Source organism: Suncus etruscus, chromosome 9 (genome assembly GCF_024139225.1).
Source record: "Suncus etruscus isolate mSunEtr1 chromosome 9, mSunEtr1.pri.cur, whole genome shotgun sequence".
NCBI lineage: Eukaryota > Metazoa > Chordata > Mammalia > Eulipotyphla > Soricidae > Suncus > Suncus etruscus.
Window position 1 is genome coordinate 40,371,792 of NC_064856.1, and position 12,907 is coordinate 40,384,698.

At 31.0% G+C, this 12,907-nt stretch overlaps 1 protein-coding gene across 9 annotated transcripts in view; it reads left to right on the forward strand.

Annotated features, from left to right (window-relative positions):
• Nucleotides 1-12,907, forward strand: part of DLG2 (discs large MAGUK scaffold protein 2) — a 2,242,830-nt gene that overhangs the window by 1,289,748 nt on the left and 940,175 nt on the right. The gene's annotated exons all lie outside the window — the stretch shown is intronic.

A 12,907-nucleotide genomic window follows, 5' to 3' on the forward strand; every position in this document is an offset into this window, starting at 1 on the left:
AAATTAAAAGGGCCTAAAAGTTCCAAAGGCTTGTTTCTCTAACGTGTCCTATGAATTCAGAGACAATAGCAGAACTAGAATATTTAGGAAATCTATAACCAATTGATAGGGGATAGGGGAAATTTCCCAAGGTAGAATATTTGATGAACTAAGTATTTTCCTATCCCTCTGAGATGTGTTCTTAAATCTACTAGTGAGATTGCCCCAGAGATAGTTTCCAGTTCAAGATATAGTGAATCCTATCAACTACAATGATTCCTGTATACCTGATCTTGCTGATTATTTTATAAAGAAGGGGGGCTGCCTGGAGGTGTTAATAAAATGAACAAAAAGCAAGTGATGAAACAAGCTACGTTTAGAGTATGAAATAAGAGATCATTAGAGTTCCAGTTTAACCTCTATACCTCTTTAAAATACCCAGATCTGGGTACTCTAAAATGATAAACCTGTTATTTAAAGATACTTCTGGTGGGAAAGGGAGAGCAAAACATGATGTGGAAGTGATCCTTTCCTGTTCTTAATATAAGAGAGTTACAAACCTAATTATTATCACACACCAGCAGCAGATATATTAAAGATTTTTTTTTTGGAGAGGTGTTTTCCTTTGTTTTACATCTCAAATTGTTTTTAAGGAAAATGAATTGTACATGGATCTTTTATTGGAGACATTTCTGAAATGTGCCTTCTATGAAAATACCTTATATGAAAGGCATTAGAGATAATGTCTTATGCCAAATTAGTATGTAAAGAAAAGTTGAATCTTCTAGTGAAACTTAACTCAGGCTTGAGCCTAAATGTGGACAATAGCAGCTCTCAAAAAACTCAATGTATTAGAACTTACAACCATATTAATTAAATAAAGTAACATGGGTGTCTGCTTCTTCAATGTAGAAGAAACTAGCAAGGGTAACTCTGCTATCTATCATTTCTATGATAGCTATTATGTTAAAATAAGTAAGAGATTAGGTGCTTAATATTATTATTTGTTATTAAGAGAGTAAGAAAATAAAGAGGTTCTGCTCTCTTAAGTGGTAATTATCAAAGGGAAAATTGGTAACTGTTATGTTGAGCTAGGAGGAGTTAATTTTGAACACTAAGAGATGATAATTAACAGGAAAATGGCAGTTCCCCTATGAAAGTACTTCAGAAAATTTCAAGTTTGCTACCTTAAATACTGAAGACCTCAGTCAATGAAAGTAGTTTATTCTATTTACCTAATACCATCACATGTTATTTAAAACATTGTTGCAAATTAACACTTTCCCCTAATGAATCCACATATGCTTTAACTGAGAAGACTCAACAAAATAATGCTAACATGCTTTATTATAAATTAAGGATAATTTAAAAAGTATGATTCAGGTATCCTTTATTATCAAAAATAAGTTTATTTAGACTATAATCAGTAAACTTAAATGCAAAGGAACTAATGAAATATTCAGACCATGTTTTAGTAGTTGAGTATATGAATTCATAAAATAAAGAGATATTGTGATTTTGTTGTATAATTCTGTAAGTGTTGGCTATGTTTTTTGAAATAAGAAACATAATCTATTTTCAAAAGCTGTAGTATAACAACTTGTACCTATCACCACTCATCAGTTCTATTTTAGCATTCAGGTATGGTTTTGAAAGTAGATTCCTCAAGACTGGGGTTATTTGAAAAGCTAATTGGGAATGTGCAAGCCTAAATGCCATCCCTAAATATGCAGCTTGTCTTATTCATGGTTGCTGGTCTACTGTTTTACCTAACATAATACCACATAGAATTAAATAGCAGCATTAAATGAAATCAATATTATTATAACCACAGAACAATAATAACATTAATGATAATATATCCACACACATTATGAGTCATCTTCTTTATATTTAGTTTTATTTTCTTCTTCCAATAATTCTACACAGTGGAAATTATTTCCCTTGAGTATAAACGAGTATAATAGATGGACAAGGTCACAGAGTTAGTTACATCAGGAGCTGGCATTTGAGTTGGAATGAATTTACCCAAGCTACTTGAATAATGCCCGAATCTCTAGCATTCTCACCTATCTATCAGTCATTCATCTGACTTGTTGAAATAAGGTTGAAAACTCTTATCTTGTCCCCTCTTTTGATAATAGAATTCCAAGATAATGAGATTTATAGATTTAACTCTTCCTTTTTTCAGATAAGTCTATACATTACTATTCTGAATAGACTTGTTTCTCCTGTTATAAAAGATTTTATTCCCTTTGTCCTCCTTAGTTGGAGAATATAACTGTCTATTTATTGACTAGTTAATTTTTACTTATTTATAACCACTAACTATATCATCATAACCAAGGCATTAGTGTTTACATTCATTGCTTATTCTTCTCTTATTATTATTAATAAAAAGAATTATTTTATCAAACAATGACCTAACTGGCTAGCTTTCTACATACTCTCATTTTAGAATGAGTAAAAGATGTTTGGTGATATTCAATGCATTTATTTAAAAAGGAATAGCACATGACTTTGTTATTCCTTTGTTAAGATTTGTCATACCAGCAAATTTTGTAATTTTAATAAATTTTTAATTTAATATAATAATCTAAGAAAATATTGATTTGAATATAATTTCTATTCAAATGATGAATTTCATCTTATGGCTCTATGCCATTAATTTAGAAGTGTCTCACTTTTGTGTCTATTTGTCACATTTCAAGTTGAATAGTTTAATTTAATCAACCTCCATGGTATTGCTCTAAAAGGTCAGCTGAAGAATATTTCAGAGAAGTTAAAATTCTATCTCTGTGACTTAATATTGAAATTTACACATTAATTTGTTCATCAGCATTGAGTCTTTCATTTGCCTTGTTTACATATCTATTAATTTTTTCATATAAATTTATAATATTAAATGTGAATATATAAATGCATTTAGGGAAAGCGAAAATCAGAATCATTTAAGGGATGCAGCTGTGGAAATGAGTCTGGCAGTGATATATATCCTCAGAATGAAATAATGGAATCCAAATAACCTGACATTAGGATATAATCCCCTTGGAGAATTCTTTAAAAATGAAAAAAAAAAAGAGGTTCTGTGCTCCTCCCCATATAAACAAATAACATCAATTCTATATAAGCTAATGTGAAAGATAATCTAGTAATGCATTTGCTGGCAGAGTGGCTAATGAGAGTAAAAATATGCCCTTGATGATCTTGCCATAACATAAAAAATGTTGATTTTAAGGTAAGGATTTACAGGGATAAAATTAAATAAGTCCTGTCTGTTTTCTAGCCTGTAACTAGCCTTTTGACTTCATTCACTCAAATAGAAATAATATCAATATTTCAGTAAGATCCCAATGCCCACTGAATACCCTCCAAATCATTTTACATCTTTTAAAAAGGCCAATTATAATATGTGTGGACTCTGTTTTTGTCCTTGCTTTCACACTATGCTTCTTTATTTTTCTTCCATATACACTATGAATTCAGAATTCTAAGCTTTCAAATATTTGAATTCCCTTTACTTTTATAGCTTTTAGGGATTTATATATCTTGTTTGGGTAACATGTAAACTACCACATAAAGATATTTCTCACTGATTTGATTTATTGCACTCCAACTTTATTGGTATTACCATACGACAACATTCCAACTGACCAAAATGTATCTTTTGTTAGTTCTTATAGAATTTTGTGCTCTGGTTTTGTGATTGTTTTAAAACATAATTTTAATTGAAGCACTCTAAGATACAAACTTCTTCATGATTTAGTTTCAGCAATAATCCCTTCAGTAGTGTAAATCTGCTGACACTAACGACCCCAATTTCTCTCCTCTGCACTCTCCCATAAGTATTTCTCTCTCACACATTCTCACTCTGTTTCCTTTTTTTCAGACACTGTGGTTTGCTATATTGTTATTTTAAAGGGTATCAGGCATATCACATTATTTCCTTTCAACACCTAGTTCTTGTCCAGAATGATCATTTAAAATTAAGAGTATCCAAAGACAATGGAGACAAGTGCCAGGGAAATTAGTCCATGGTAGAAAGATGGTCACAAAGAGCATGGGAGTGCAGTTAATGTGGTTTCCCCACTGAGTATCCTCTATTAGAATGTAGATGTTCTGCAATGAAAGATTGTTCATGGGGCTGGAGTGATGGTGCAAGCGGTAAGGTGTCTGCCTTGCCCGCATTAGCCTATGATGGACCGCGGTTTGATTCCCCGGTGTCCCATATGATTCCTCAAGCCAGGAGCAATGTCTAAGCACATAGCCAACAGTAACCGCTTAGCGTTACCTGGTGTGGCCAAAACCCAAAATAAATAAATAAATAAATAAATAAATAAATAAATAAATAAATAAATAAATAAATAAATAAATAAATAAATAAATAAGAAAAAAAGAAATGAGGGACTGTTCAATATTTTACATCAATATATCTAAGATCTAAAATAAGGCCTGGTGCACGGTTGTATTACATCCTACTTAGTGACACTATATTGCTAGTTGCAAGATGTACAGTTAGTTAAGTAATCTGTCAGTAAATCTACAGTATGATATAAACTGCAAGTTGAATCTTGGATATAAAAATGTAAGGAGAAAAGTTTTCTCTTCGAAATGATAAAATATGACTTAATTGAAACAACATATAACACATATTTCTTTAAAATATGTAGTTTCCTTTGGGTAAAAAGCTACATAAAGTATTTAAAGGTCTCATTTTTCATCAAAACATGTTTGTTTCACAAGCCATAATTTTTATTTACATAAGAAAATGAACTAATTATAAACTATCTTATACATTTTGTCCTGTACAGACCAGACCACATAACTAGTATTATATGGCTTATTCAATTTTAGGAATTTAAATGAACTGATATATATTAAAATGATAAAAACTGAATTAAAAGTCATTAGAAGCCAGAGTAATAATACAGTGGGTAGGACATTTGCCTTGCATGTGGCCAATCCTGGTTCAATCCCTGGCATCCCATCGGACCCTCTGAAGCTGACAGGAGTGTTCCTGAAGCACAGAGCCAGGAGTAACCTTGGAGCACTGCAGGTTGCAGCTCAAAAACAAAAAAGGCAAAACAAAAGTCATAATTAAACTCGGAGCATTAAGTTTGCCAAAGAAAAAGCTTTAGATCCTTCCTGACCTACTGACATATATTCATATGCATTAACAACAGTATTTAAAATTTCTTGAATTATTCCTACTAATTGAGAAATGTGCTAATATAAGAAATTAATGATATGATTATAATTTTACATATAAAAAGAAAAATCTAAGAACAGATGCCTAGCATTACATACTATGCCTGAATTTAGGTTGCAAACTCTTGATCAATAAACAAGGCTATGTGCATATATTTGGGGATATACATTCATAAAAATGTATAGATTACTATATATGATATAATACATCATATGTTATATTGCATATAAGTACATATTTGTCATGATCTATTTTCAATTTTGTTTTCTACATGAAAGATAAATTTCCAAAAGCTCAATTTAAAGTATAAATTAGCTTTAGTAAAAGAAGCAATGTCCTGATATTGAAGATTCTACAATCTTCCATGAATAATAATGTTACTATTTTACATTACGATGTGAAAAAGTTGCTTACTCAGAAAAATGGGAAATTATCCTTTCATTGTTTTAGAGTTATTAAGTCTTTGATGATCAGTTGATAGTAAGCAACAGGATATCTTGTAGCTTGTATATTTCTAGCTTTGCTGATAGAGAGGAGGTGTTTGCCCATATTAAAGACCAATTTTCAGATTGCTCCTGACTCCTGATAGATGAATTCAGAAGCAGCTGTCTATCAAGGTAATTTATAAAGACATCTATTAGCAAGAAATAGGAAGCCAATGCAAAAGACAAGTTTATAAAAATGGCTATAAAATTAGAAAGAGCAGTCTGTAGAAGTAAACAATTGATGTATGGTGCAATTGATGTATGGATCATAATTTTTCAGTGGTTCATATTGCAACTATAAAATAGCTGCTTTGAATCAGAGAGATAGTAGAGTGGGTAGGGCACTAGCTTTACACATGGATGACTTGGGTTCAATTCTCAGAACTCTATATGGTCCTACATGTCCCAGCAGGAGTAATTTCTGAGCAATCATGTAAGAGTAAGCCCAGAACATTGCCAGGTAAAATTAAAATCAAACAAAATGAATGAATAATAAATACAACACTTAAAATATGCAAACTATTGTACCAAAATTAAAATCAATTAAAAACTTGTCATTCATAATAATCAGATCTGTTTATTGAGTAACCATGTAAAATGTTTTGCAAGTTATATGTATCATCTCATTTGACCCTCAACAGGATGGTTAGGTTATCCTTAACCTTAGGTTAGCCTTATCAAAACCATAGGTTATCGAAGGTTATCCTATGATATTTTATAGACAAAGAAACAGTTATAAAATATAGAAGTTTTTCAATATCATAAGTAGTGAGCTAACATTCAAAGCCAAGTCAGCTTGAATCCAGAGCCTGCCAACCTAATTATCTATTCCATACACTTTTCTATAGATCTATTTTGGTGAGCAAGCCAGCGATGTGCAGAAAGCTTTTTGTCAACAAAGTAGCCCTATTTTATCCATATTTTATTTCTGATGAGTAATTATATGACTATAAATATGACCTGGTTTAACATTGAAAGTATTTTAGGAAACAGGTTGTTTTTGTTTTGTCTTTGACATGCTTTTAAAATGGTCTTTCCTAATTGTCATTGTTCATTGGTATTACAACGAATTATAAAGTTGGACCTAGAAATTCTCCCATTCAGCAAGATTAGCTTAACCAGGATGATCATTTTACAGATAGGTTTAACAATATGTACATATATTATATACACATGTATTTACAAATTTACACTGCTGTGATACAACTTATTTTATTGAAATAAAGGAGTATTAACAGAAAAATGTTTCTATTTTTATCAAATTTTTGAATATTATATATTTTGTCTCTTTAAGTTAGTACATCTATCACATAATAGATAATAATTAATCCAAGCAAATGATAAAGCAAATTTTTCCAAGCAAATGGAAAAATCAGAGCTCTAGTAAAATAAATATTGGATGAGGGGTAAGTTATCTCTTTTCAACCACTATGTGTTCTACCTTGATTAACTTTCTTTTATATTTTGGCCTGAATTGAACTATTCATCTGTAATGCAACTCCTTTCCACATTTAGCAGTCTTTTATTCTAATTCTGATTTGTTGTTAGATGATGGAGACTTTAAACAGAATTTAGTCATATTTATGTGTGTTTTCCTTGCACCTAACACAATGTCAGATATTATCAGGAAAAAAACCAACAACTTTTCATGTACATAATAGGCAAATTCTATTTATATTTGCTATTTTAGTTAGCTTGATTTTGGCATAAAAACATACTTAACAATGATATTTAATTTTATTTAAAATTTTATCTTTATTATTTTTAGTTCTACTATTTCTTAGGAAGTAAGTTTTTTTCTTGTCTATAATCATAGTCTTAGAAATCTCTTGACAAACTTGTCAGAGATTTTCAGAATGCTTTTTTGGAGGTTCCCATTGGGGAAAAAATTTAATACATTCTATATATGCATGAGGCAGCTCATATAAGAATCTCATCACAAAACTCATTGAACGTCAAAATAAACATTAAGTAAAAATATACCCAAGGGACTGGAGATTCCGTACAATAGGTAGAGTACTTGCCTAGCATGTGGCTAAACAGAATTTGATCCATGACATCCAATATGGTTCCCCAAGCACCATCAGTACTAATTCCTGAGTGAGTACAGAACTAGAAATAACGGATAAATATCCCTGGATGTGGTTAAAAAAAAAAAAAACGCAAAACAACAGATGTCAAACTAAAATTTTACAACTGCTTTGTCCCACATTCTGAGAGATCACAATCTAATGTTTGTCTACAATATATTTACACTTTGAGTGGGGCAAAATATTTATACTTTGTGCTTTCTGACTCTCAAAATTATAAAGAGAATCCTGACCTTAGTTTCTATGGACTGAATCGTGCCCCCTGAAGTATGTGTCCTGAAATCCAAGCCCAATATTGGAGGCATGGAGAGAAATCTTTTAGGAGTCATTCAGACTAAATAAGATCATAAAGATGAGTTTCTGATCTAATAATGAGGATATTAAGAAAGAATGAGAGAGAGAGAAAGAGAGAGAGAAAGAGAGAGATTTTTATAAGGCTACCAATTTTATTATGTTGAGGGAAGTCAGTCAAAAGAAAAGCAAAAGATACAGAATATATATCACAAAACGTTACACATCAAAATTGCAATAAATTTTGCAAGTAAACATAGTGTGAAACTGATGCACACAATTGCGTTATTGTTGGCGATGGGGGTGTGAAAGGAAGGAGTACTTTGGGGAAAGAGGGTGTATTCTGACCAGGGATGTGGTTTTTGAATTATGTGCATGAGAAACCATTGTTAGGGGCCTGAGTGATAGCACAGAGGACGCTGTGAACCTGGGACGACTCTGGGTTCGATCCCTGTCATCGCATATGGTCCCACAAGTCTGCCAGGACTGATTTCTGTGCGCAGAGGCAGGTCTAATCCCTGAGCACTGCTGGGTGTGGCCAAAAAAACCTACAATAAATAGCATGGTAAGCTGCAGAATCTCAATTAAAAACTTAATTAATTATTTAACTAAAAATCCCTTTTATTTAACCATTGGGTCTTTGGTATTTAGTTGTCTTAGCGAGAGAAGACTGACTGACACTCATTATATCATGATGGTCTAAAATGGTGATGACTAATAAGTAATAATCTTCTAGTGCTGAGTCAAAGTATGATTAGTCAGGAAAAATATGAGTTGAATGTCATTTTTTATCATTAGTATATAAGTTCTATTCTATATATAGACTCTTCAACATCATCTATTCTTGTGGAAAAAATAATGGGAGAAGGTATTAACATTGAAGATAAATAGAAAGAGGAGAAATATAGAACATAAAGTCAGATCGAGCTACATTGATAAGATTCTTTCTGTAAATGATCTAACCAGCAGAGCAAGAGAAATGAATGTGACATATATCCAAGCAGCAAATTTGATAATATTAAAATAAAATAATACTTTTCAAGCACTATTATCTTCTAGACTTATTTGCTGCTCTAGTAATTTTGATTTATAAACAGTTGGTTGGTTTTTCTTACCATTCACTCCTCAGGATTGGCTGTGAAAATATCTTCTATAAGAAAGACTCAAACTTTTTACTACAGCTTATATAGTAAGGTGCCAAACATGAAGACAGTATGAAGTAGGAATTTAATGTCCCTGGATTTTATTTCAGTGCAATATCATTTAATTGATAATTCCCTGTCATAGTAAGGGTAAAAACTGATCTGATATAGGAGAGAAAAAGGTAGAGAAGTTGAAATGGGCAATACTTGTAAAGACAATAAAATAAGAGTAAATTTATTTCTTTATCATTCTCTGAGTGATCTGAACTAGGATTTATTATACTTTGTTTTAAAAGTTCCTTAAATAGATTTTTTGTCATTGTTAGCAATCCTGTGCTTAGTATATTTTCTGAACTGTTTCATTGCCATTCTTAAGAAAGAGTATAGAAATACAAACTTAATAGAACCAAATTCAAACATGACTAACAGTTCTATTGAGTTTCTTTGTGAAAATTACAGCATCTATTTTATTACTAATATCCTCGTATAATAAAATGAGAAGACTCATCTTTTGTTATTCTACTTTAGAAAACAATATGTGAAGTATCTAGTCCATTGTAATCACTTATTCTTTCTTTCCTCCACTTCTTTCTTTTATAGTTTTCTTTCCTACTGTCCCACCCCTGCTCACTCTTTAAATATGTCATTTTAATATTCTGTATATTCACAAAAAGTATATCCAGCTACTTTTAATAACTTCATCAATAATTTATTTTACTGTTGTTACTCTCTTGGCCTTCAGGATGGACTTACTCTCTTGAATGCTAGTTTGAAATTTTGAAACAATATTGAATTATATCACTGTTTCTAGTAAGAGTTAGTTGAGAAAAAAATATCAAGTGAAAAATGTACTGATTCTGAAAAAGTTTGTATTTCCTTTAAAATCTAGATCATTCTTATAGAAAGTCTGTACAAAAACACTTTCCATACATCCAATACTTCAAAACACATCACGTTTATAAGAGTGAGTGATTCTGTTTGGGGAAAGTCAATCCAAACATCTTGCTTCTTATTTAAAATGAAGTAATATGAATTGAACTGACTCAAGGTACTCATATTCCAGATGGTATATATTGTACCATGGGTATTGCTTTGTGTTAAGCTTGGGATGGTGAAGCAAGGTGTTCTTTATATGACTGCAGCCCAACTACAATCGTGCTTGTAATCAAATTGTATAAATAAAGATATTAAAAAAAAGAAGCAAACATTGAATTTTAGGATCAGAAAAGAACAGTCTTTCATGAATGTTAATAGTAGAATAAAAACCGTTATTGAGGCTTTAATATTTAATAGTCACTGAAAATGTTGCATATATAACTCAATGCAACATAATAACCTATGGTACATGTACTTTTATCTTTACCATTTTAAAAACAAAGTCCAAGAAGGTCCAATAACATTCCCCAAGACACAAAATTAGCACCTTACTGTACATACTTAAACTCAGACAACCTAACTGAATTCATATAATTAGCGACAAGATTTCTTCATTTTCAAATCAGCAAAATGAGTCCCTGGAAAACATAAAATGTGAGACAGTTCTTAATCAGTGTCAACCGCTGGCAATAGAACTTTGGGATTTGAACTAAGATCTTCTGGACGCTATTTCATCTCTTCTGTCAATGGGACTCTCCATCTAGCATTTGCATGGGAACTTTTAAATGTATTTCTATGATGACATTTAAATACAACCTTTTATTTTCAGGTAATTGGCAGATGTGAGGTTGTTCATATCTTCAAAGTGCTAATTAATCATCTATGATATTTTTAATGAAGAATTAATCTCAACTCATCTTGACTTTTGAGCCCTGTTTCTACTTAAAAAAAATGTTATCCAATAGAATCGTATTTGAAAAACAATTCCACACCAGTGGTTACATTAATTGCTACTTTGGATGTTCCTGCTGTGAACGGAATGGAGCTACTTTGGATCTATTTCTTAGAAATAACCATCTTTATTACCTCTGTTCTAGGATTCATAGTTGTAAGAATTTTAGAGGCAAATATCTTCACTAACCTGTTTTCATTTTCCTATTTTACTCTAGAAGTAATCCCTTTCATTGTTATCACTGTTTTTTATGTTCTTGGATTTAATTTATGAAGGATATGTGCTGTTATAAAATGTTTTTGCCTCTTGCAATCTCAGCATATAACATTTTGTTAACTCTCCAAGTATAAGATTTGGAATATCATGTTTAATTCAAATATGATCTTTTTTTTTATTAAAGTTGCACTTATCCTCTTTGCTTATCTGTAGAATTTTAAGAGCTTTATAGAAATGCCTGTGGTGATACCCAGAATTTCTTTAATATAAGTCATTTCTCCAGTGTTCTGCAAAAAAGCAGTTTAAATTGTAGCATAATGTAATGGTGCTTGTTTGCAATTATGAACTACACTATGCATTTTAGAAATTGCATTTCCATACATTTCTTTTTAATTTATTATTTTTGTTACCCAATTTTAATACTCATCTATCTAGTTATCTTGAACAATTTAAAACAATGCCTTTGTTTCTATAACACCAGATAGTCCCTAGAAAATGTTATTCAAATAAATACGTTGCATGTAACCTTTAAAATTAATTAACAATTCAAAAATACTTATTTTCCTGTGATATAGATCATTTACTTGCAGATCCTAATGACACAGTACCATACTTAGATTTACAAAGGAAGCAGAAATAGTCAAATTATCAATGATCAAGTTATGAACTGATTCTGTTTCTGTTGTTCTGGAAGTTTTTTTTTCATCTTTATTTAAACACTGTGATTACAAATATGACTGTAGTTGTATGATTTCAGTCATGTAAAGAACACCTACTTTTACCAGTGCAGCATTCCCACCACCATCTGGAAGTTAATATACCAATTAATAATAAAAAAAGGAAACTTGCAGTAAAGGAAAAATTTAGGTGCACAATAACAATAACAATAAGTTTTGATTATTTGTTGTGATAATATTTTTTGGGGGGGGAATGTGATGTGCAACACTGTTAATGAGAGGCTTTCATGAATACAATAACAATTATGACACTATCCACCAGCTTTTGCTCACTTCACCCCACATTTTAGCTTTCACAATCCCCTCAACCATTGTCAATTGTTTTATGTAGACCCATTTTTAGTTTTTGCTTTCTTTGGGAATTTATTATCCCCTTGCTATGTTATTTTATATACTACATATAAAAGAGATATCTCTGTATCTGACCCACTGCTTCTGACTGACTTTACTTATCATAATACTCTCCATCTCCATCCATGTAACAGTAAATTGGATAATCTCATCTTTTCTTAGAACCTAATAGTATTCTACTGTGTCTATATATCACAGTTGCCATCACATGTTTTATATATATATATATATATATATATATATATATATATATATATATATATATATATACACACACACACATATATATAATAGTCATTTGTTCTTGGACTAAGTTTGATTTCTTCTACCATTAAAAATAAGTTTATAAAGTTTTTTTCCTTATATTTGAAATGCCTTCTAAGATATCTCAAGGCTAAAATTCATATTTAAAAACATTTCAGAATTCAGTCTTCTCTCAGAACCACTGCTACTAATAGTAAGACCGTAAAAAGTAGGTGCTTCCATTTTCTCATCTGGAAAGTAAAAATAACCCAGTTTCTTTCAAGGACTGTTTTTAGGACTGTGTGAGAAAATATTTTTGATGCAATAGATGTAGTC